General features: G+C 36.4%; 1 long non-coding RNA gene across 1 annotated transcript in view; it reads right to left on the bottom strand.

Annotated features, from left to right (window-relative positions):
* Positions 1-27,616, bottom strand: part of LOC108444755 — a 185,067-nt gene that overhangs the window by 65,113 nt on the left and 92,338 nt on the right. The window contains exons 2-3 of the long non-coding RNA XR_001859422.1: positions 25,898-25,961; positions 19,058-19,125 (exon numbers count right to left, since the gene is read on the bottom strand). This is a non-coding gene — a long non-coding RNA (uncharacterized LOC108444755). The remainder of the gene's footprint in view (positions 1-19,057; positions 19,126-25,897; positions 25,962-27,616) is intronic.

The raw sequence follows: 27,616 nt of genomic DNA on the forward strand, positions 1-27,616 counted from the left end.
TAAAGGAATTAACATTGGAGGGCTCACAAATGAGATCTTATTGTACTATGCACTGCAGACCTATAAACCTTATCTAAAAAATACATCTGAAAGAAGAATTTATAGAAGAAAAGAAAAATCTGAATATACAGGAAACCAAGTCAGAATGCACATCACCTAATAATTTCAAATATATTTTACTGCAAACAAATGTGACAGCAGTGCACCTGCACTGGTACCAAGCATGAGAAATGCTCACTCTCAATTGCTGACACAAAAAGTCCCCTTGCCCCAGTTCCAGACCAGTATTTTTGCTAAGGGTATCTACAGTATCTTACTATTCAAGGAAAATATGTCAACACTTCAAGGCAAGAGGTAAAAATCCTAAAAGACATCAGAATCTGAAAGCACATACCAAGAGCTAGACTCATGTCTTGTCAGTGTTGGTTGCCCTCATTCTGTTTTGCTTGGCCAGACACAGAAAACTCCAGTGACAGAAGCAGCTGCCTTTGAAGATCTGCTGGGGGCAGGTTTGTGATGTGATACACAAACGGCCATGGTACAAAACACGACCTTTAGCTACTTGGTAATATGACCAAATATAGCCAGAATGCTAATTACTACCTGCAGACTGGTCCCACTTCTAAACCAGCTTCTGGCTTAAATATATGCAAACCTGAGATCTATTTCTAACAGACTGATTTTAATTTGGAGTCTGACCATGGCAGAGACTTCATCTCTTCTCAAGAACTTTAACCTCCTGTGACAAAATTGAACACATTTGCTGACAGAATGGTTTCTGTGAAGGACTCTTGAGATGAACAAACACATGAGGTTTTACTGGAATGACCTGATTACAGAAGGATGCTGATAAATTTTTTGGCTGGGATTTTAGAGCATGAGAAACACTGAGTATGCCTAATCTCCAAATATTTTAGCTATGTATAATGGAAACATAGTTGGGTCTGCATTGGGCTGTCTTGAAATAATTGCATTTGAAGCAATCAAGTCTTTAAAAGGAAAATGAAAGTCAGCAATGAAATTCTCAGTTGAAAGGTCAGATAAGTGAAGCACTTACAATCACAGCAAGAGGTCTACAGACTGCTAGGCAATAGTGTAAACATGAAAGAGAAATCTGGAGATTCAGAGAGGAGCCTGGGAGACCACTTTTGCCACTGATTTTTTCTGCTAAGACAATGGGATCAGAGCAGTAGCTTCAGAGAATAAGTTATACCCAGTAATCATGGATACCCAGGAAAAAAAAAAGGGATGAGAAGGAAACATTTGCTGAACTCAAGTCTGAATTTGACTTTGAACATGAAGAAGCAGAGAAATCTATTCCACAGCTCAGAACAGCCAGACAAACAAATGAACTTGAAGAAAAGGTGAAGAGGGGCTTGAAAGCATTTTAGGATTTTACTTATCCTTACCGTGTTAAAAGAGGGAAAGTTGCCACAATGTTTCCATGCTGAATTGACTTGCAGAAACATAAGAGAAATGAAAAAGAGATGAATAAGTAGAATTACTGTTCAGCTAGTTACTGACTGATATCTTTTTTCTTCCTTTCTACAGTTTCAGTTTCTTCTTAACAGCTGAATGAAATCTAGCCACAAATTCTGAAAATCATTCACATGGCACCAAGGGCCACACTTGAGTAAAATATTATATTGACCACATAATATGAGAGTGAGTATTAGGTTGTAAAATGTGTTTTGCAAGTTCTGAAAACCAGACCCAAAAACTCTTGCAATAAAAAAAATGTTGGGGAATTTAATTTTTGGAGCATGTTAACAAAAGTAGTGGAAGCAATAGAGAGAACTCAGTCCTGCCATGTAGACTAACCAGTTAAGAAATACATTAAATTGGAATATTCTTATTTGTTATAATAAGACGTTTCACCTGCAACTTTACTTTCAAGATTTTATTGGGGTTTTTTTATTGAAACTCAAGGAACTTATTGGACAAGTATTCACAAGCTGCCTGCACAAATTTACGACAACTCAACTGTTCAGGGAAATTAGAGCAAGGCAGAAGTGCAACTGCTCAAGAAGAGTGGGGAGAGAAATAAAAAGATATGTGCTTATTTCTTATTCAGCACTCTCAGCATTAAACTTCCTCATAAAAAATATCTCTCCTTACAAATGCAAAAGGAACACAGCAAGATAAACTCTGGAGAAAGCCCCCTTAGAACAATATGCTAAATCAGTCTGTGTAATTTTTATACTCACTGTATCAGTACAGAAAAAGATTATCTGAGCAATCTGAGAATTCCAGAAGGTTAAACAAAGTTGTTTCTGTACAAAAGTGCAAGCAAAATTTTTAACAGATTCACATTCCTATGTCATTTCTTCCCAGGGATCCTCAGACTATAAAACTGTAAACTGGGAGGAACTTGTCAATTCTTTTGTCAAAGAAAGATTATAAAAAAAGCGGAAAAAAGAAAAAGTAAACATATTTTAATATTTTAACTTTTTCCCTTGCAGTCGAGTTCAGATAGCAGTTATCATAGACATCTGATTTAGCAATCCATATAATTAAATAATATATTTCAAGATATTAAAATTTATTATTTTTTATGTTAAACTTGAGAGGGGATTATTTTTCAGTTTTTCATTCTAGGGTTTTTTTTCCCCTTTATGGTTCAAAAATAAAAACATGTTAAAGATAGCGATATTTCCTTTCGTTTTTATGAAAAATAAAGTTATCAAAATAATTAGGTGATTCTACGAGCTGGTTGATGAAAACTAAAGATGTTAAGGCTAAAGATAAAGTAACGAAATTCAATAGTAAAATTGCTACTCAGAAATTATTACATGAATATGTCTTTGACAGGAGTACATACAGTTTTCTCGGAAGAATAAGATTTTTTTATATTGTTTTTTGTCCCTGATTTGTCCTTCTGGAAAATGTTCATAATTTCACTGAAAATCATATCCTTTTATAAAATACTTCAAGAGCTTAGAGCAACATTTGCATGTTCTATTTAATTCTCTGGTTTCCTCACAGCAATTTCTGTTGAGGTAAATTACATTTCCAGTGAACTACACAGGTTTAGTCTTCACAATCTTTAAGCTTTTTCAATAATGTTACACTTAGAATGACATACTTGAAAAAATATTAGAACAGGGTGCCATAAGAAATTTCATTTCATGTGAAGAAACAATAAGATGATGTGGGGTTTTTTTGGCTCTGCTCCTGAACAGCACTGATGTCAGTATTTAATACTATATTGCAAACCCAAAGTGAGATTGAAAACCCAATTGTTATGGAAATTGGCATTAAATTTTCCACTTTTTGTCTGAGAAAGTCTTATCAAACAAAAATAAATGGCACATAAGGCAGATATCTTTCTTTCCCCTCCTGCTTGAATATGACAATCCAAAAGTAAAAACCCACTCCCACTGTGCCCTGAACATAAGTGCTTATCAGCAACCCTGCAGTACAAAACATGTCTATGGATAGAAAACAAGACGTCCACAGAATCTGAAACACCACTGGACATTACTAACAAAAATGCACTGAAATAGAGTCTAAGGATCCCGATTATGAAACTGAACCTTACTATGCTGGTCCTTGCACAACAAACAATCAAGCTTGACAAACATAGACTTTTAAAGTGAATATTTGCATTGTGGTGGTTCCCACACTTTGTACTTACAGCTTCATCCTGTACTTACAGGAACACTGGAGGTGGTGTAACAAGATAGTGGAGCAGACCTATATTTTGTGAAGCAATCTACCATGAAATCTACTTGCTAGGTTTATTTTTTGCTGCTCTAAGCTATATTGAAAAGTGTTTTTTCTATATCAATGTGTAGCATAAGAACTGGGAAGAACAGACTTGGCTTTGAATCCCCTTCTTTCCTCACCCCTTTGTTGCACAAAGTGCAGCCAAGCTGTTTATTTGAACCCCAAGCCCTTTGGACAGTCTCAGCTCGACAAACAGATATGATATATGGGTACTCACACTCCTTCTCATCTGTTGCTATGGCATTTTGCCTGCTCACAAGGTGACTGGACAATTTTGCAATGAAAGTCAGCACTGAAGATCAAAAGCTCTCCTGTGGAACAGTGCTGCCTCTGCCATCTGTTTTGCATGATGCTTGACAGGTCCTGGGAAGAATGGATGAGAAGGCAACACCATGTCATGCTTTTACCTATTTTTCCTCACTAGCTGACATTTTGTCCCACCTTTCTTCCACCTGCTACTTGAAAAAATGCAGAGAAAAAAACAAACTTCAGAACAGAAGAGAAAAAAACAATCATCCTCCTGTAACTGAAGAAACTCGCAGAAGTTCCTAGGCAGAGGCTAGCAGATATCATCACACAAGTAACAGCTGCCAGCATGCTTGGGGAAGCAATAAAACAATAAAAAATACCAGAAAACCTACGAGTTTCCAGCAATAGATGGTGAGTTGTGCACTGATACTCTGTTGTTAACACACACTAAATAATGTTAAATAGTCATGCAGAAAAAAATCATTTGCAACCAAAAGCAATATTTCTGAAAGAAAAGCATTAGGGGAAAAGTTGACAACATTCAGCAGATTCTTACAATCAGATTTCCTGGAAGACAGTGTTGAAATACTTTTAAGGAATTTTTAAAAGGACCAATGAATGGCAAAACATTAGACTAAATTAAATGTCAATTTACTGAGAATGTGTCAGTCAACTCTAAATTCAGGTACATAAGCAGTTGTCAAATGTTTGCTTCTTATCCATTACTGTAAAAAGATAGAAGGAATATATTACCCTCCATTAAAAGATGGAAAATGGGTTGTCTAAAATTCAAGTTTTGTATATTCTAGCTCTTCTTTCTTACTGAGTAGGACAAAAATCCACAGATTTCTTTTCCTGTTTTACAGCTCTTACTGTATTCTGCTATATTAAAGACAAATAAGTATGAACATTTGTATAATATCTCATTTGTCTGTATATAAGAATATTACAGAGACATCCAATTCAATTTGGAAGGCCTTCAACAACAACAGCTTCTCTGAGTATATTCTAAACCACAACTGATGAAGATTTCCTATTTATCATTCCTGACCCTTTCAGATTTCTAAATGTTCTCTCTGTAGGGACTGCAAAGAAGACAGAAATATTTTTCTCACCACAGGCAGTCCCATCGTTCCACCTCCCTAGGTGAGAGTGCTCTTATGTTACTGAAGGATTTGCCTGCAAATCAGAGTAGAGAGGCATTTCTTGGGTCCAGATAAACTGTTACTGCAATGCAGCAACTCCCAGCAATGTTCAAGACAACAGCTATTATGATGAAGCTCATATAGCTAGTCCTCCAAAGAACAGCCTCATTCCTAAATTATTTACACATGTTAATTTTTTCTCCCCATGCTGTTACGCATTTGAATTGCTTTGCTCTCATTTATAGCAGTACACATTATGGCTGAGATTTTCAAAGCTATGAATCCCTCAGGTGGCTTTCAAGACCTAGATGTAATCTCTTAGTTTATGCTCATTTATAGGGGATTTACAAAGGAAGATGTTCTTTCATTCCAGCAGGCAGCTTATGCAAATTAGGTTTTTTATCAGATGCCCATCCTTCAATATCACCATTAATTAGCAGACTGGATACTGTGAAAACTGTGAGCAGTTGGTAATTATAATGGGCAATACAGAAGACAGGGTTTCTTTGCCATAGAAGTAGCAGACATTATATGATCAATACATTTACTGCAAAATATTTCTGGTGGTACAAGGTCTTATTTTATGTTAATACGATAATGGACATAGACAGGAAATTTGATTAGTATTTTCACATGAAAAACTGTAGTACATTTCACCTGAAACCAATGTCATAAAATGTTTGCCAATATATACTGAGGAATGTAAACATTAGCCATGGTGTGACCCAAACTGTGAAAAATTTGTTATATGTTTTTACCAATAATTACAACAACAGATTCCTATGGCTTCTTTGAAAGAAGGATCCTCTTTTTTTTTCTTTTTTTATTTTCCAGCAGGCCCAGGTACAAAATGAATTAAAAACCAACTTGCAATAAAAGTACAGCTTCTCACCACCACATAGAATGGCCTCCTCACTTTGGGATTGTTACGGGCAAAAATTAGTTTTCAAAATAAAATCTGGCAATATGTCCGTTGGTTAAACTGGTTAAATTATGAAAATACTATTAATCACATAGCTCACAGTTCCCACAATTCAAAGAATAGTGCTTCATAGAATATTTAACCAGATAAAAAGCTTAATTTTGTGACTGTAATTGCCATATAAGAGATTTGCTGATTCCAGCAAGGAAAGGTGCATTTCTTTGTTTTGTCACTTGGTGCTCATGTACATAAAGTATAAAAGAAAGGAAAACCTTCCTGTGGGTAGCAGCTGATGTGGGTTTCAGGTGTCAGATTAGCACCTTCTCTAAGTGTATGCAGTGTTAACTGGTATCCATTGGCTGTCAGTGCTAGCTGGGATTTTAAGGAAAACCCATTCCTCATGTGAGGCGAGCTGCAAAGCCTGCAGAAGAGCACATCCAGTCCCATATTCCTCCCTCTGCTTTACTGCTCCTGTTGGTTTGAGACCAAGGACCCTTCATCCTTTCTAAACAATTACTTATCTAATCCAAGCCACAGTGTGTCTCAGAGAATTGTTTCTGAGTTTTGCTGTTTCTATTCCTGACATGCGCCATTTAAGCTTGTTCCAGTTGCTGATTCACTCTATCCTTTCTCCTTTATTTGAAGGTTTAAATCTTGTTACTACAGCTCTGAAATGTTCTCACTTCATACTTTTCAGCAGTCATGATTTTCATTCATAATCCTGAGTATGCATATTTTAACAACGAAGTTTCATCTAGGACTCCAATCTCAAGAAAATATAACACAATTAAAGAAATATATCAAGCATATGATAAGGCTTAGTCAGCTATAGCTCCTGTAAGTATACCCAGCCTTGGAAAGTAGGAATCGCTACCAGTAACACACACAAGGTCTCAAAATTTATGAAAATGGTAGGGGACAGCTATTTTGTTAGAGAGGTCTCAGCAGGTAAATACCAAATTTGGTGGTGACACCAAAATTAAGATTTTATTAAATCATTTAGTAAAGACAAATCCAAGAAAAACAGGAAGTGGTTAAGAGGGAAAAAAGAAAGCAGAATAAGCAGCAGTAAAATAAATAGGTCATGTAAATGTCTTAACAGTTTTTCTCTGTTAAAATATCTCTGCTAAATCAGACAGAATAACTTTGGCATACTGCATTATCCCTGAGAGATGGATGTAAGAAGACATTCAGAAACTAAGCCTTACTCTGCATGACAGTACAAAACTGATAATACAATCAATACAGCTTCAGGGTACAAGAAATTATCTGAGCGTATTTGTTAAATGTGACTTCACACATGGAAGTGTGTCAGAGAGACAAGGAGAAAATGAATTTGATATACATCCCTGCAGATATATGCTGATACACATGCCTGCAGAAAGCAGACAAATTGAGAATTAATCTGAATTCTAAATAATGTAGAAAATGAAACACCAGAGAAACAATTTACTTATGCCAACATCACCTAACGCATACATGAACAATTTGAAATAACTATGAAAAGACACACTATTACCATTTCATTTCCCTGAGGCAAGTAATGTGATTTAGAAATGCTTAACTTTTCCTATTAATCTTGATGCAGGAAAAGAGAAAAAGTAAACACTCTATTTTATAGTGTTTTGTAGTTATAGCTAAAGTCAGAGAGATTACAACATTCACTTGCTTATACTTCTGTCCCTGCACTTCTCAGTCACCACTCTCATTTTCATACCAAGAGTCAAATTTTCCCTTTTCCCTCCATACTCAACAGTAAAGGTTTTCCAGCTCTTCAGCCACGTGAGCTGAGTTTCAATCATGTAGCACTTCTTTATAGAGTCCCCTGATGTGGCAGTGACTGTAAAAAACAAGCCACATGCCTGAATAGGTGTGCATGTGACTCCAGCTGAACCCCTTCTGCCCCTGAGGAGGGGAGTCTCCAACTCTCATCACTCACAGCCATTTGGCCACTGCCCCTCTGTTTTAAACAAAAGGCAACAGGCCAGCTGGAAGGCTCTCAGGGTTGGGATCCAGCTTCCTGGCTGGCAAAAGGACACACACATGTAGCTTATATTTTGGATGGAGGCATTCTCCAACACTCACGTTGGAACAGTGATGCATTAACATATTCCAGATTTGCTGGAGTAAGGAGCAGGAGCATGGCTCTCTGTATGTTAGCAACTGGGAGAGCAAATCCAGGGCTCTGGTCACTGAGCCAAGCCTAATTCTGTGTCTTACATTATACTGCTACTGTCTCCTCTTATTCTGAAAAATTACACTGAAAGAAAGTCATATTCAAATGTCTGCATGGAATTTATATGTGCTGCAAAAGCCTGCTAAGTGGTCTTGCTCATGGCAATGTTTGCATCTCAGTCTTCAAGTAGTGACATTCAGAGAAAGTGATAAACAATCACAAATAAGAAGAGGCATCTCCTACCAATCACAGATTTTTCCATGGGTAACACTGACAATGCAGGAAGCCTTAATTCGCTCTCTGGTTTTTCTTGGTTTGTTTTTTCTTTCCACACAGAGCATACAAATTTACAACACCAGAGCTGAAATATCTGTTTGCAGGTGCCACAAACACTGCAGGGATGTCAGGAGAGAGACTGCGAGGTCTAAGGATGCTGCTCTCCACAATGTTCCAGGCAGTAAGTGAAGGACGAGGAGATAGATCAGCCCTTTACAGATGCTTTAGTGCTAAACAAAATGCAACAACAGAAACTCTACTTCAGAGAATAAGTGTGAACTGTCAGGGATGATGGGCTGGATGAAGTAAAAGCCTTTCTTTCCATCTATTAACTTGGTGATAATCACAATGAGGGGAAAAACAAAAGCTGTAGGCAATGCCTATGTACTATGTGGCTCATTCCTAAAAGTAGATTCCTGTGCCAGACACTTTAAGAAATGCACTTTTTCTTGTCCATATTCTGGACAGATGACACAGACTATCTTCAGGAAGTAAATGTGCAACTTAATTTTGAGGAATCAATTACTAACTCAGAGCAGCAATGTTGCAGAAAAGTTGGAAGAAAACTCTCTTTCCCAGAAAAATGTTTGTACCTAATATTATTTCATAGTTCAGTGTTGTGAAAATGAGCGACGCAGATTCCCCAGGGAGGAGCAAAGGAGAGCCCTTTATTGCAAAAGCTGGGCCTTTTTAAGGACTTAGCTGGTTATCAGTTTACCTAGTTTTAAAGCATAACAAGCATAATTCAACCAACCACCACACACCACAATGTGAACACATGACAGTCACGCAGCATGTTTTTCTACCCCTAACTCAGCTGTGTCGCTTTCCCACAGTCCTTCTGTACGCAGCTAAAGTAACAAGCCTGAGCCATGATTTTACAAATGCAACAAGGCCTTCATTTTAGAAGGTTTTACCTATATGCCACAGTTCAGCAAACTTTAAACTTTTTGATTCTTTAGAAAATCCTAAAATCTGCACGGGAATTGGTATTTTCATGAACCATTACAACCAATGTAATAAATATTTGCATATTTATAGTGCAGTTAGTGAACTACACCTCTGAAAAATGGAAAATCCATTAAAGGTCTAATATTTCCTGGTTGAGAACCTTACCTTTGTTAAAAGAGTAAACCAGTGAAGTGGATGATCTAGCCATAAAATAAATATAGAAGTTTCATCTACCTTAGATGCTCATTTGGCATTGATCTTAGAGGTTATAAAAAGTTATTTCAGCTTTCTCCCTTCTCTGCTTTCTTCAGCACAAATTATTTCATTTTAAGGACTTTATCACACAGGACAGAATAATGACATATCCATGCAAAGATAAATAAAACTCAAATGAATATAAATATTGCTGCACCTCAGTTTTATTAGCACCAAAATAATAATCTAATAGGTTAAAGAATTTTAAGAATAGGTGACAACAAACTCTGCTAATTTACAGGAAAAAACAATGCAAATTCAGGCAGGGGAAGGAAATTAAAAGTTAGTGTAAAATTATACTCTAAAAAGAAGTATTATTGATACCACCACCATACATTGTTATGTCAAAACTGCCATTACAGAGAATTCTCAAAGACATGTGTATTAAACAGATGTTTGACCTACAGCTTTTTGAAAAAGAAATCCTCTAAGAATTGCAGATCTTATTTCTTAGCAGACCAACACAAAGCAATCTTAAAAAAATCATAGAAATGTTGTGAGGGAGGCCTACAAGTTTGTCTTATGAAGAAAATGTTCTGTTTTACTGAGTGCTTTGTCAAGTTAGTTAATTAATTAATTAATTGACTGAACTCCCAACTGAAAAATTCCCTTTTATGAGTATTTTTGGCCCTGTCTTTCAGCTTGAAGTATTTTATTTTTTTTTATTTTTAATATCCTGACCACAGGTGGTGGTTGCATATATAGGGAAACAAAACCTTTTACATTTTCATTCCTGATCTCAGAGACTTGGGAACACTGCATATAAACTTGTCCTTCACAGAATCATTCACAGAAGGGAAGCTTGAATGCCTACTTGAATTCTTCATCATTTCTGGGAATATGCATGCAATGTCTGGTGGAGCCAGAAACACCTTTCACTCAGCTACAGGAGAATCAGAAAAGAAACTAGATTCAGAGACCACTGAGTCCACTGAATCTTGTTTTCAAGAACATTGGTTAGGCCTGTTTTTACACTGTCTTGCCTCCTGCCTTGTGGAATAATGCTCTATGACCACTTAGCCAGTGAACTTCTTAAAATATAGCTGACCTCCCTGCTCCTCATACCCAGTACAAACCTTGCTTTAGGCACAGTGACAAACTTTGGCCTTTTTATTGTGTCAGGTGGTAGAATAGATATAAAATATTAATTCATGTTCAAGAGCACGGAAAAGCAGTGTATTGTATTTAAAGCTGATTTTGAAGAGGATATTATATGACACCCATGAATTCTTTCTATTGTCTCCAACAAGAATTAGATTAAGCTATTTGGAGTCATAGCTGCCATAGCTATTGTATCATGAGGAAGAGCATCTGAGTGCTAATGGATAACAACATTAGCATTGAAAAAGAGTGAAAAGCACACATAAGGAGCTCCATAAATTTGTTATAAAACCCATTACTAAATGTTATTTAGCATTTACTCCTGAGGCTTAATGTTACACTAAATTAATAGTGTTATGGTTTCTATTCAACAGATTGCCTTAAAGTATTACATAAAAGATTAAAAACCACACTATAGTAACAATGGGAATCACTTTTAATCACGTCAAGAAAAACAATTTTTGTTTAATATCTTTATTTTGTACCTCAGACCATACATTATAGCCTAAAGCATAGTCTCAACATCTTGTTACTTCTTGAGTTAGCATCAATGTATATGAGTAGCTGCACAGATGTCTATAGATAATAACTGGAGAATAGTAAACATGTAAATAATAAGAGAAGTCTGGCACAGCATAAAAGTCCACAATGTTCATTAATCGTTAACTTCAGTCATGTGGCACTGTGCTCTTTAGGGTCACCAAGCAAGCTCGAAGGGAAGGACTGTCTCACGGGAGGGGAAAAAGATTTTCTGTCTTGATTTTGTGTCCCTTGCTGGTGGTGTTCATGGTTTTGGGCATGACTAGAGAGTTTGCAAGCCTTCTAAAGCACTTGGACAGATAAGGAAAGAGGACAGCAATATCCAGGAATTAGACTCTGAAACATTCAGGCTGTCTCAGTGAAAAGATGTCACTACTCCTCCTCAATTCCAGTTTAGTGATACTTTTACTTCTCAAATAAGCCCGACAGAACTGTTAGAGACTGACAGGGAAAGCCTCTTCATTCAGTCGACCTCCCAGTGTCTTGCTGCATGCCAGGGCTATGCCAGCAGAGTCTTCTCTCTATAATGCATTCCTTCCAAAGCATGTCCTCTGATGCATTTCCAGCCCCAAAGCTACTTATCTTAATAAAGAACTATCCCCTGCTCTCCTCAGCATCAGTATTGGGGTCTGGTCTATCAATCCCTGCTCCCTCCTGACTAAAATGTCAGTGGTTTTCAAACCTCACTGAAATTACTGCAAGTGCCCCATAAATATAGAGCAAAGAATCTGAACTAGAAAGAACTAAGTAAACACAGAAAAAACCACAAAGAAACAAACAAATGAAAAAAGTTTTGCAATAGGAATATACATTGTAACAAAACTAATAGTTTTATAGAGATTTTTTACAAAAATTAAATTAAAATGTATTTGTTTCACAAGTAATTTCAGCAGTAATCTGTAAGCTAGGATTTCACTAAGCAAGACCTTCACCAGGAACACTGCTGTCACTAAAGGTGGTGGCAACCTGGGCACAAAGCTGTCCTTTCCAAAGTTGCTGCCCTTTTGTGGATTTCCTGTGCTGTTTAGACCACATTTTTATCCAGATCTTAAATTAGGGACTATGCCAAAGAGCTCGAGAAGTGCTGGCATTGCTATGGCACAAATAAGCAAACTCTGATTGGACCAATGGGGATCAAAAAGAGACTTCAGGTACTGTTTAAAACATAACCAAAGTATTTACCGCCTTTACAAAAAAAAAAAAAAAAAAAAAAAAAAAGTGCTGCCACAGTGTTGAGTGTGATTTCTGTTCATAAATTTTAATTCAGTCTAAAACCCAGACTGACACTGAAATTCACAGCTTCCTCTCCTGGACATAAGTTGGTTGTGATTCCTTGAGTCACTCTCTGCTTTCCTTGAGCACAGGCACAACAGCAATCGAACAGCTCCAAGCTGATCACAAGTTTGGAACCGGCTACCTCCAGCTGCAGTTTTGCAGGATCCCATGACAGCCACTCTCCATTCTGCCTGTGTCCCTCTCCAGCATTTGCTCATACATCAACATCTGTATCCAACACATCTACACTTCATTTTGAAAGTAATTTCAGGTTTTTTCACTTTCAGCTGAGTGATATCTTGCTTTTACACCATGCACCGTGATGCACTGCATGACATTCACTTTTTAATATCACCTAAAAATATTTTGGTCTTTTACATTCTACTTATACAGATTCATATCCTCCAGGTAAAAAAAACATTGGTGATCCTTAATAAACGTGGGCTCTTCCAGTAGTAGAAGTTATATAAATTGAGTTAAGGTGCCTTTGAGCTAAGATGTGGGTAATATTGAATGCCCAGTTCATACTGAGGGGAAATCTCATATGATCTGGCCCATTATATAATATAAATTTAATTTTTGTCCAATTTATTTCAAACTAGTTCTCAAAGTAATGAAGTTTTCTCTGTAAAGTCATTCAATCAATTCAACTTCTCTTCACCCCCAAGCAGACAGCCACAATCACACACGAGAAAAAGAAATCCCTTTTTCTGATGGTTCTGATGCTTTCATTTTACTCATTGATGGAGTTATTCTGGATATAGTGTCAATCATTAGCTTAGATTCCACTCCTCTGGAAAATTTCGACTGTAATTTTCTTACTTTATTTAGGGAAAAAGCTGCTAAAAATGCATATTATTTAACCTTAACAAGAGTCCCCAGAAAGCTAAACAGAAGGATACATTTTGTATGATGGAACAGAATAGCCCATGTCAGGTGACCTGAGAGCAAATAAAAGCCAAGAACCCTGAGGTTATCACTAACCTTCAGATCTTCTTACATAGACATGTGTCTGATTTTAGGGGGAGGGGAAAGTAATTTAGGTCTCTAGAGGTTTACATTTAATTAGTTTTTAATCCATTCCTACACCCAATGCCTCAGAGGATGATTTCATCTTTAAATACATCTAATTGGATGTATTTTAATTGACAAAGCCTACAACATGCATAATAGAACTACGAGGAGTTAAAGTACAGTTTTATATTTTAATGTGTTTATATTTAATTTAAAATTCAGTAAACAGGGTTTCACTCTGCTGGAGTAAACAGGTGAAACCCAATTAACTTCAAAGGGACTGTTCCCAGTGTGTAGCATATGTGAAAGTTGTGGATGATTAGAGTCTAAGGACACCTGCAAAGTGTCATTATAATGTCAGTGAAAAGAAAATATTTCACACTCCTTCTGCAACACCTCTGAAAAACTCAAGTTGATTGTGGGAGGGGAGGGATAATTGCTTCGCTGTTCTTTCATTTGATTGAATCACTAATCTTGAATTAAATTATTAATCTTGAATTAAAATGTTAAATTATAATAAATATAGATATGTATTTGAGCAGCAGAAATAAACTGCTTTGATAAATAGCATCCTGCCCCCCCCATGCTGTTAATTCTATGTGAAAACATTTCAGAAATACTGCTAACACTAAATATTGGAAGTGAAACTGAGCTTCTGCAGTCTTACACAATTTTTTCTTTTTGACATGGAAGGACATTGCATGCACTCATGTGCATGCAGTTTTTGGAAATTTTGTGTACCATTTAACGAATTTCTCAAATGCAGAAATGTTTTTAGTTGATAAAATGTGCATTGCAGAAGTTCAGTTTCACTTTCAATATGAAGTGTAGCATATTCTGATACAGTGGAAGCAGAATGGCTGCTTTTCCATCAGACATGTAAATAATTTAATTTCCTCATTATATTTGCTTTTTCGATGATAGACTTTGATTTTTCATTTTTACACAAAATTACATCACCAAGTTTGGAATAAACCTTAATTGCACACCAATATTTTCTGCTGCCAATAAAGTTTGTAAAATTATGACAAAAATAAGATGCTTTATGACTTTCTGACCAACTGAGACTGTGGACTATGCACACAATGCAACACTAACATGGCAGAGATTCCTGAGCAAGCCTTTATGTCTACACAGCACATCCAAAAGGCAACAGAGCTAACTTACTATGGTTTTGCTTATTTTCTATGATGTTCTTCTGCAGTGTGTATAAAAAGGCTCAGGCAACTGTCCAAACGCTAGAAAAGGTACTCAAAGTGTTTCTGATTCCCTTTTATGCACAGCAAAACACTAAAAGCCTAATATAAATATTAGTAAAGTATGAAGGTATCACATCAAAACCCACTGCCAATGCACAGTAATGGTGCCATGGGGAAATTCTTTCCCCAGACTTGCAGTATTAGGATATAGCTGCTGCTCTGCCAGCCGAGAGCACCTGCCCAGCTCTGAGTCCAGCCTGAGTGCACAGAGTGTAACCATGACAGCTTTGGGTGTCAGCGCTGAGTGCTTCAGACTCTGGCCAGGAGTGCCAGCTCTGACAACAGCCACGCAAGCAGCTGGAGAGACCATTCTTGTGTATGAGGGGAGGGAGCTACTCAAGGAGCAGCAACATTATTATGTCTTGTTCAGAAAATAAGTCTCCCACGGAGAGAAATGACAATTAAATGGACCTACATAGATCTTTCTAGACTCTTTATTACATCTAAAATTAGCACAGGTTTTCTTAAATATAAACCAAAATCCACAGCACAGCATAATTTCAGATGCTCTAAAGATGCTTTTTCATCAGAAACAGGGAACTCCAGTTATTACAGTGTGACATGCTGGCTAGCACCAAGGAACAGCAGAGGCAACCCTTACTCATTTCCTTGAAAGAGAATCATTCATTGTAAAAATATCTGTGTCTGACAAGAAGTGCAGTTGTTATGCACTGGCATTGAGTTCACTTTGAACTCCAAAGTAATGGGAAAAAGGAGACAAATTCAGAAAAGACAAAAGAATCAAACATCAATTACTGGTAGCAGCTTTCTGAAGAACTTTGTTAAACAGAATATCATAATCTTAACTGAACAAGAATTAGGGTGAAAATTGCCCTGATAAGGACATCTGAAACTCATCTCAGTATGCCAACAAAAATGAAATGAGAAAAATCAGAAGATTTAAAAAATTTGCACAAACTGCAATAATAAAATTCAAATGGTGGATTCTTTTGAAATGGATGTGGTTTTTTACCTATAAGTATTTAGGATACCTTTCAGGGGAACAGAAATATTTTAATAACTTGTCAGTCTTGAAAAGTTAAACAGAGAACAGCTGACTATCTCCAGTTATCCTGTTGCTTCTAAGCACACCTTTATGACATATCTTATTACATAGATATGACTTAATGACATAATGTAGAAATGGGTGTAGTTCCATAGTATCTAACAGCTGGGAGTCAAATGTCTTCATATTCTTAGTCCACTGCAGGCACAAGATCCCTCACACAGGAAAAAATATTCCAGACCTGTGTCCAGTGATGCTACAACTTCCGGCTGGAAATACCTAATAAAAGTTTGAACTATACATGTAAATATGGACACAAGCATATCATTGCCATATTTTTGAATAGTGGCTGTTGTGAACATTTTTCATGACACGTTTCTTCTGCTGAGTATCCTTGAATTCTCTGATTGGATTTGCTAGATTTCTATAAATGTCACTGAATAAATCACAATACCAGACCACATTATGTGAATTTTTGCCACAAAATTAACTGCCAGTAATGAGTAGCACATCCTGCTTTGTAGAAAAATAGACAGATGGTCAGTTAATCTTAGGCCTTGGCAAAAACCTAAAGGGAATACTGCTAAATAATAAAATAAATGAAGACATCAAACTCAGCCCTAGTTTGAATATGAAAATTAAACTCTATTCATGTTATTCTTATCCAAATATCTTGAGTATATTACACCAAATAAAATTCCCCTGGGAAGAATTCTTTCAAGAATAAAATTCTTCATGTTTGCTCCAGTAATTGCAAAGTAGTATTGATAAAAATATGGAAAACAGGGAAATACTTGAAAGGAAGTCACCTATTAAATTTAAAATGTTCTCTAAAATTTTACTGACGTGCTGTAAACTGTAAAATCAGACTTAATTTCATTTCCAAGAAGGTTTGAGAAAAAAAGGGATCTGATATATTAAATACAAAATTTTTGTAAAAACTGAAAACAAAGTGGTGTTTTCATACTTTCCCAATTCATGGAAATGTTGATAAAAAATACTGGGAAATATCAAAATGGGAAAAAAATATGCAAATACTCTGAAAATAAAGAGTTTTTATCTCTTCTCACACTGAAAGCAGGGAGAAGCCTGGAACACATAGTTTACAGTAGGGACTTGGATAACTGTCCAGCCATATTTACCAGAAACTTTGGGTGTTGCTTTTCTTAATTTGAGAAAAAACACTCTGGCAAAGAGAATATGAGAGATGAAATTTCTCCCTGGACCAATTCACACAAAACAAATGTATAATCTTTGTCCTTTCCTACTATTAATGAAAACAGGCACCAACAGGCTTCAACTTGATGAAATTCTTAAATTACTCACAAGTTTTCTTAAATTCTGACCCCTTTGCTACATATTTAGAATCAACCAGTGGCTGCTACAGTTGTGTGTTTGTCATAGGATGTTGCCATTCAGCCAGATTTGCATATCAAGCAAAAGAGGTGGAGTAGTTTAATCACCTGTTCTGGCATGCAAGAGATTAATATTAATTACAGTCTTCCAAGTGTCATTTAGCTTCTTAGCTTTCCTGGTGCTGATTATTTTATAGCACATTTGTGCAAAGAGCTTGTTTTACATTTATTTACAGTACTTGAAACCCTGGAAACATGTCTTGTGTGTTTTGAATCACAAGCCACGTGATCTGTGGGATGCATCAAACATAAAGTTGGAATCTATTTACCACTAAAATATGCCCTTTAATATAGTCTCAGTATAGGCATATCTTATTTAAAGTCTCTGCACAGAACAACGTGAAAGTCTAGAATTAACAAGCAGTTAATTAAAGTGCCAAAGTATATCCATCTAAGAGACAGAAGACTAAATATCCTAAATTAACTTAAGATTTATAAGCAGTTCTTTGCCATTACCCTTTCAAATCCTGAAGAAACAAGTTAATGCCTGAATCTGCAAATTGGGTAGAGTATACCAATCTCTCTTCCAAAGTGACTATTCTATCAGGGACTGAGAAAAAAGTAATCAGACAAAACCAGCACTTTCAGCTTCTCCAAAACCAGGGCACAAATAGTGTTTGGTCTGTTTAAACACACACAGCAACAGAATACTAATTTCAGAGTGGTTTCATTTCAGAGCAGTGGCATTTCTGCAATTCATCTTCTAGGGAGTCAGAAGACTTAAAAAATATTTTAGAACAGTTTCTAGCATTAGATTAAAAAAACCAGGATATGTAGTAACAAAATCCAATGAGAAAATGGTTCATGTCATAAATAAAAGACTAAAGAAGTTGCCCTTCATACAGCTGAAATGTCAGCAGGGAAAAAAAAAACCAAAACCAATATTATAAATGGGGACTGTAAACCAAACCTGGGGATATTGATGAGGTATGCAAATCACTTTTTGAGACACTGCAGGGTGAAGAACTTGGACCTTGTGTAACAAAGGGAAATGTTCTCTATTACAGAGTGAATAAGAAGATAGAGGAAGTATTACCAGGTATCATAATTTTAGGTTAGCACAGAGAAGATTGAAGTGACACAGCAAAATTGAAGGGGAAAATGAGATCTCTACCACTGATGAGAAAACTAACAGCAAGTTTAAATTGCAGCATGAAAAGTACAAGACAGGCATCAGGAAAAGCATTCTCAAAGTACAGAGAGGTAAGGAATGGAACATATAAAGTTTGTAGAGTTTCTTACACTGAAGGCTTTTATGGGCAGATTCAGTCATTGCTGACAGACATTTGCAGGCACAGTTCATGATGGACTCAAGTGGGATTTCTTGTCACCCTGAAATCTGAGAGCTCTATTTCTGTCTAATTCCCCATCATTCTAATTAACATCAGAATAAATAATTCTACTCTGCAAACTAAGCAGATACTTTAAGTCAATAGTATCAAATTTTAAAAGTCTTGCTGTTCACATACAAATAAACTACATATGCATTTGCATGTATAGATACAAATACATATATTGACCTACATGGAAATAAGATGGACCCTAAGTAGGGCTGTTATAGATAATCCTTGCCAACCTCACTGGTTTCCTGTAAGACTCCCGATAACTTTTCTGAGATAAGGTGCATATGCTGAGATGAAGCATTGATAAATTATCTTTTTTTATTAAATTACAGACTAGACTTGTCACGGGAAGTTCTCTTCTTTGTTGTTCACAAATCAAACATATAGGGAAAAAATCATACCTGAAACGCCCCCCAAAATGCCAACGCTCAAGTAGATTTTCACATGTTCTTTTCTTCAACAATGCATACTGCAAAAAAATTAAGAATACTCTTTTACAATTTTAACACATTAGAACATACATTTGATGAGAAGGCAAGATAAAAATGCAGCTTATGAATTAGTTAGACTGTTTGGAGCCACAAAAAAAAAATCATTTGACTAAATTTCTTAATCAATATGAAAGAAATAATGCAACTACCAGCAACACCTGGCTCAATAATATTTAAAGTAGTCTATAAAGGACTTGAAATGAGCACATGAACTGCAGTTCTGCCTGTAGCATGAGTTATGGCTACAAGGACAGCACTAAATTCTCTAAGGCGTATCTTAATTGTTTGATGTAAAAGGAACCCCAAACATCTATCTTAAGTGTATAGGTGTGCCAGTCTGGTATGTCTCCTGGCCATGCCAGCTTTGCAAACTCTATAATGCCACCCTTCCTATGAGTGTCTCATCTCTGCCTAGTGTCATCTTTACAGCTGTGGCAAAGTAGCAGGTGGTGGCTGCGTCCATCTGCCCTCACAGAGTCCATCCCTCTCGCTGAGCAATCACAGCTCCACTGGGAATGGTTGGTGAGAATGGCAGGGCAGGTTTCTCAAATACAGGTATCTCTTGCTCTGAGCATGGACACTGAGGCTCAACAGTTGGCACATAAGGCTTGGAAAGACATTCTTACCAAGAGATTTCTTCCTGTCTAGCCAGTGCAGGAAAAAAGCATTGAGGCTAATTTTTGCCATCCTTCTTCACATTGATTTTCACTCCTTGCAGCTGTCTTTCCCAGAGGATAATCCATAGTGATTCTGAATCTACCCCTGTCATACAGACTGACTTCACAAAACAGGCATTCCCTCCCCTACAACAAAGTCAGATTTGAGTTTTCCATGAGCAATCCCTGATGACTGGTATTTAAACAATCAAGGTTTAATAAAAACAACGTCTCAGATAACCCTTCTTCCTCTAAAACCAGCAGTATAAATATTTGGAAAACTTGGTGGGTGTTCGGAGTGTAGCAGAATACTGTAGGAAGAGAAAGACTGAGAGAAACTGGCAAAGATGATTAATAAAAGTTTATGAAATAAATAATGCCTAAGGGTTAGCTGCTGCAAAGATAAATTGCCCCTAGAGGAGACAGATTCTAGTTATGGAGAAACGAGCTATCACTTTTGGATAGCTTAATTTATAATAAAAGAAACAAACTTCTGAGCCTAGAATTATTTATAGAGACATATTACAAGAAATATGTCTAAGCTGTTAATAATCATGAAAGAGAACAAGGAGGTGTAATGGTCAGTTATCTATCAAGACATAAAATGGGATGAAATGTATCTTTCTTTTTAAATCAGAAGATTTTCACACACTAGTTATATAAAATGAATTTCAAAGGTTGGAATATTGATTGTCTTCGAATTGGTCAGATTATCATTTTCATTCCTGATGGCAGTATGTCATTTTTGAAAGAACGCTACAGTATGTAGCAGAACAACATCAATGAGATCTGTGAAATGCGCATTTTCAAAGGCTGTTGATTATAATAATATACTCTCCTAGTCAAAGTGACACCTGAAAGTAACGTGCTGTGGAACAGGCACGATGTTTTAACCTATAAAGCATCTCAGGAAAAGGTGTTCTTTGCTCTTTAACATGAAGCAGATCTCCCAGACACGGGGAGGAGATGCAGTGCATTTAGCAAGGCCAAGAAACTCTCACAGACCAAAGCACTGCTGGCCTTAGATTCTTTTACACAAGAAACAAAGCCCAGGGTATTCAGACACCTTCTCTGGAGCACCACACAGCCACCAAAGCCCTTGGCTCTTTCTCCTCAACAAGTTCAAAGTGGAATTTGATAGTGAAATGATGGTTTCTTTGTATGTGCATATTTCATTTGTTGCACAGATGCCCACAGACAGAGCGGTTGTTAAAAAAATATAATAACCATAATAGGGAAACGCTTTTTAGGGCAATCAGGCCTCTCAAGCAGCATGGCCAAGGGCTGTCTGGATGGTGAGAGGAGTCACCATTGCAGAGGTCCAGCTGGATCAGGAGACATTCCTGAACATTTCAGCACATCAGCTCTTCTGGCTATGTGAGCATTTTGTGGCGGAGGGTGATCTGATCTAAGATCACAAACAACAGCTCCTACTAAACTCTTCAGGCCATCAGTCACCACAACTTCCCTTCCCTGCTCCTCAACTCCCACCCTTTTGAGGAGGTCGAACTCCCAAAACAAGTGGGAATAAATTTCCTCCAAGAAACTAGACGTTTCCCTCTTCTCTCCCTGTGCCTGGCCGAGCCTGAGGTGGGCAGGGTGGGAGGCCCTGGGGCTGTGCAGGGCTGTCGCAGCCCGTACTGCTGGGCAGCTGGGGAACACGATCAGCCATGGTGTCTTCTGAAGACACCCTGTGAAGAAAAAATGGATTCAGCTCTTTAGTCTGTTGCATTTTTGGAGCATTTAATTTCTTAATACATTAAAAATAAAACAATGAGTAGCTGACAAGTTATTTTAGTATGATTGCCTAAGGTTATTACCATTCTGTCTGACAAAATTAGGGAAAAGTGTAATCATTGCTGAAGGGAAAAAGCAGTCAGATTTCAGAAAGCTGGTGATAGCAAGTTAGTTCTGGATAAAAATGTTAAACTTTGTAATTTACTTTGTAAAATTACTACTTTGAATCAAAACATAATATGCCAGTACCTGTTCTTATGAAAACATAAAGATTGGGAACACAATGCAGGAACACAGATGTCATGGTAGAGGACTTCGCTGACCTTTAAGTAATAAAAGCATAGCCTTTTATTTTAATAGACTCTGGCATTATTATAATTCTCTCCTGGTAAACCACAAAATGTGAGTTATTACACATTTTATCCAGGTCAGCTGTGTTAGGATGAGGATTTTAAAACAGCCACAAAGAACTTCAGTAGATTACACAAATCATATGAAGGATTTGATAGGTCTGAACAGCAAAAATAATTATTGAGTTCTTTTAAAGGACTTATAAATGCAACGTGTGAATGTAATGATTATATTAAAGTCAAAAAGAGAAAAAGATTTGAGGATTATTTTTTGAGCTCCTTGAAGTAAATTTTCTTTTCACTTTGAAAGCAAGATGACTAGATTAAGACACACCACAGATAAAACACCTTGCTGGGCAGGCAGCCTCCAAACAGTCATCTCTGCATAGCACACTCGTGCACTGTGTTAAAAAGCAGCTGCAAATACACATGCTAAGGGAATCACAGTCACAATCTTTAGCATATTAATATGCCTCGTGTGATGCATTAGGAAGGCAAAAGTTCAACTCTCAGTCAGATCAAAGACATTCTTGTTATTTACAGTTCTTGGTGTTACCATTTCCCACACCAAGCAGCCCTACTGGAAGTAGCCCTCCCAGTGATTAGAAAATTGAAGCAACTTTTAATCTTGAATCCCACCCCACCAAGGGTTGCACTAATAGCTTGCTTAGATTAGCCTGCTGTGCGGCATCACAACCCAGCACCACCTCTGTCACCTCTGCCTAACTCTGCTGCCACAGAGTGCTGAGAAACACCCTTGTTAACTGATGCAGGAAGGAAGCAGAGAAATAAACATGTTCTGACACAGAAAAAGTTCATCCAGCACATATCTTCTGCTTCTGGAAAGTAAACACCACCATGTTCTCATGGAAGAGAGAATCATTTTAGTGTGAGTGCAGTGAAGCTAAGCAATAAAATGGGATGTGGCACTTTGCTTTTCTGAAAATCCTGTATTTCTTTCTAAATCAACACAACTAGTGAATGCACAGGTTACACAGGTGATTAGGAACATCTCAGTCTGTTCTACTATATTAAAGCTGAGGTGAGGAGTAGTGTTGACATAGGTGGCAGATTGAGCAGTTTGGGTATGATTGCAAATTCTGAATTAGTTGTTTTGATGCAACTAAGTTGTCAGCAAGACAATCACCATATACACAGCAAAAATAATCCATTCTTTGCAACAACATCTCCTTCTAGATGAGGAATGGTTTGTTAACTGCTTATCTTCCGTTTGAGCTGGACACCCTTTGATGCAGTACCTAAAAGCAGGAGTACTGGAATAGTTTCACCAGAAAATTGCTGCAAAAGAGAAGTTAGTTAAGCACATGTTAAGTGTTTCTAACAGAGTTAAAAGCAAGATTCAGCAAAGATTTCATATCATAGCTTAAAAATCAAGACTGTGAAGCAAAACTAGCTGGACAAAAGTGTCATAAATTTTACATTAAACTACCTGTCTGACGAAAAACCCCAAACCAACAATTAATGATCATTTATGGTAAGTGCTTCCTACTTAAATGTTATCTATTACCTCTGTGATTTTACAGCCTGAAAAATGCATCTTATCTACCTACCATATTTCAATACCCCTTCCAATAATCTTTTTAAAGTACTAAGAAGGAAACAAAGTGCAGTAAATTTGAATTAATGAGCAGTAGAGTGTAGAATGCCTATCAAGCTGCATAACACTGCCCTTTCAGAAGCAATCCTGCATCACAAAATATTGTACTCAGCCACAGAAATCTTTGTTGCACACAAGATCTTTTACCTGCATTGCTGTCCACATACATTCTGTCCTTGGAGTATGAGATCCAGTGAAATTAGAAAAACCTCTGAAAAACTTCAGATTAGTACATATATATGTACTATATGTACATATAGTCCTAAAATTCATATATTGCAGGTATCTAAAAGACCCATCTTCCTCCTGTCTTTCTACATTGCCAGGGTCTATATGGAAAACTCCCCCAATCTTCACACCCAGTAAAGCCATGCTATAGATGTCACTTTCATTCAGCCCCACACACTTCAAATATTTGCCCAGGATATATCCCATGTTTTATTCTTATAATATCCTTTATTTTTTACTAGATACAAGCAGTAATTGGACTGCATTTTCTAGTATGCAACAGTGAAATCTGTAGAATTAAGCCACAAAGACCAGACATCGAATCACTTCCCTTGTCTCATGGCTTCCCTCAACATCTCCATCTTTGTCTTCAGACACCCTGTGCATCACACTTATACTTCTATAAGTTCTGAAAAACCCAGGCTGAATTCCAGTATACTCTTGAAGGTAATGTCAGAAATAATGTCAATGTTTTCTCTTTGGAGGAATTCCTCACTAAAATAAATGAAAAGGTATTAGAAAAATTATCCCTCATTAAGAGGTCACTGCAAGGCATGGAAAAATGCAATATTGAAAAACTGTCTGTCAGAAGGCTTATTACACCAGTGTACAAATACCAATATACAGCTTTATCTCCCCACTCCTTTTCTATCTGTTGTCCCTCATCTTTTACTTCAGACTCTTAAGGAACAGAACTTTTTGCGTATGCAGTAGAGAATCTGGAAAAGGACAACCATATTTGTTAATATTACAATATAAGCATAATCAGCAGATGCTCAGGGAACATTTTCCTGATATGAACATGCAAGAGGGTTCCCAAGCAATCCCCACTTCAGCAAAGCAATTAAGAAGAAACAAAAATCTTCTGGTTCATACTGATCACTGACCCACAACTGGAAAGGAAAAAAGGAGGGTTTGCAACTTATTTTCCTTATCATCAGGTCGCACAAAGTAGACACAGAATAGTCCAGCGTAAAAAAATTTAAAACTCTCCTTATTATGGGACAAGGAACGTGATCACGGACAAAAAAAAGGAAATTATTCAAGGCAAGACTCCCCAAATACAAAATAAATTTTAAAAAATTAACCAAACCATACAAAGCTTAACAATAAGACTGTACTTTTTTTACATTACAGAAGATGGTACCAATTATTGCCATAATAGAAATTTATTTATGACTTCCAGTTTCTTAAACAATTTCTCTTTGATAATGAAGCCCAACTGTCACTGAGTAAGGCTGTGGTATTTTCACTAACAAAGTTGGTGTGTAACAGGCAATTATTACTACAGTGACAAGACTTAATACATATTACAAGAGAATTTCAAACATTCAATGAAATGTCAAGTTTTGATAACTGTCTTCCCCAAAAGAATGTTAATGCTAACACTTGTGGAAAAAAATAAACTGCCTGAAAAATCCCTGGTTTACTTCCTTTGGTAGGCTGAGAAATCCATCAGCACAGCATGCCAGCATCATGGAAAATTAATGTACCATATATTAGAGTGAGAGACCACAATATGTTAAAATTTAATTAAATGGCCATGTTTCTAGTAAATCCAAACATAGAACTATTTTTTATTTTGCAGCCGCTGACAGGAAAGTACTCAGACATGCATGTGAAAATGCATAACTAAGCAAAAAGCAACATATGTTGTATTTAAATTAGTTTATTTTCTCCCCAGCTTTTCTCCCTCTGGCACAGAACATTCAAATTGCTAGATGTGAACTCTCTTTTATTCAGCATTTTCCATGGGTTACCTTGGAATGGTCCCCACTCATCTAACTTGCTCTTATGTATGACTTCCATGGCATTTAGTTCCTCTTTAGATTGTAGGAAGCATTTACTGGGGTACAGTTCAGAACTTTAGAGTTCATTTCAGAGATCATATGTGCAACTAATCCCTGAATACCTTGAATGTGAAAAAAGAATTCATTCTGAAGAAATAATTTCATATCCCAAAGCTTCCAGTGTATTCTCTCTTTCATTGAAATTATTGAATGTAGCAAGATTAGATTTGTGGAACTGAGAACAAAGAACTGTGGAAAATGAGTTTCTTGGTTTATGTGTTTAACAAATCCAAATGTGTTTTCATACCCTTCAGGCCCTCATAATAGGTGAATATTGCACAAAAATGAACCTGAAATAGATTTCTACTCACACTTGCTGTCAGTCACCTTCCAGCCTGGCTTGGTCTTACTGCTCATCTCTTCTCCTTTTACTCCCTAAATGGAATATTAAAGAAATTATGTTAATTTAGTAACTCTGAAGTCATACAACAGAACTGAGACAAAATTAGGTTTTTATACTCCCTGTTATCAACCACAGGCATTTTTGCAACATCAAACATTAAGAGTTTCAGTATTTAAAAATATTATTGCTGCAATCATTTGTTTCCATCTAGTCTTGCATCTTCCAAAATTTTCTGATTGGAAAGAAGGAAAAAGTTCTCATATTCTTATCTTTTCATAGGGGTAAGATTAATGCACATAGAAAACCTTTGAACTATGAATAAATGGGTGAGCTTTTCCTAAACTAGGTTATCACTATGTAATGGTCATGACCTCCAGTTATAAAATGAAATTCTTTCAATAGCTGCCATAATGGTGCCTTAAGATGCCTAGAATGAATTTCTTTAGTTATCTCTTAGAGAAAAAGAATTAAGATGATTTCTTATAAAGAACTTTTCCGTATTCCACATGATGAAAATCCCAAGCTCTGCCAAAAATTACCCTTCATTTCTCCTTATCTTTCATGCAATGTGTTTTAAAAGATTACACTTTCTTTAGCATTACTTGATATAACCAGAAACCCTTTGGGCTCAATTCCTGACTCCTAACTAGAAACGGAGCATGATAACACTAAATGTATAATTTAAAGATATATTAGTAAAATACACGTTTTATTAGTAAATAATATTTGTGGCAGCATTAATTTTTTATGCATGATAATTACAGAATTAAGTTTTCTCTTCCATTGCTGATGCATGTCTCTAAATTAAAATAGAGGGAAGCCTCAGAAAATGTGAACTGACACCACTTCATTGATTTTGTAGGTTAATGTTCAAATCCAGTACCTATCAGGTCAGTTGGTCTGGTGCTCCTATTAACAAAACAATAAATGTTTATAGGAACTATACAAAGGATCACATTAATTCCTCCTTCACCCTATTGTCTCACCCAAATGATGTTTGGCTCTGCTGAACAAGATGCTTTTTTAAACAATTAGAGGTTAATACATTCCTGTGAAACTCCAGCCTTTTTAGAAACAACATTAGTTTGTTTTTCTTCACAAGTTTCAATTTAGTAAATAAAATAAAATAAATTGACATGATAATATTGAAAAAAAAGCATTGCTACTGAAAACTTAAGGAAGAACCTACATAGTCTTGTTGTTCCACAATTAAACCATCAATAATATTAAAATATTCCTATGCTATATCTGGATTTTAAAATTTTACCACTTCTAGGCATCATATTAAAATATTATTAATTTATAGTGAAAAACCATAATAAAGGGGAAAAAAACCTTGAAAATTGAACTTCAGCGTTATTAAAATAATTTTAATTTAGAAATTTATTTCTGCCAAGATCTTCATCTTTCAGAAACATGCATTAGTATTTCAGTTGCTTTAGGTTACTTGTGTTCTACATAAACATACAATGTCAGAAGAGCAGAAGAGTCAAGGTTTTCTCATTTCTATTTTTAAATTATTCTCAACTTTACAGCTGCACCAATGGCTTTTGTACTTTAATGAGCATCAGGCTTTTGTTTGTAACATATCAGGTGTAGGGGAGATGATAAAAGGGATTGAAAATTTTAGTTACAGCAAGATATGTTGTTTAGCCAAAAATATATTATGCTGCAGTAATATAAAAAA

Source organism: Corvus brachyrhynchos, unplaced genomic scaffold, assembly GCF_000691975.1.
Source record: "Corvus brachyrhynchos isolate BGI_N302 unplaced genomic scaffold, ASM69197v1 scaffold221, whole genome shotgun sequence".
In the NCBI taxonomy this organism is placed as follows: domain Eukaryota; kingdom Metazoa; phylum Chordata; class Aves; order Passeriformes; family Corvidae; genus Corvus; species Corvus brachyrhynchos.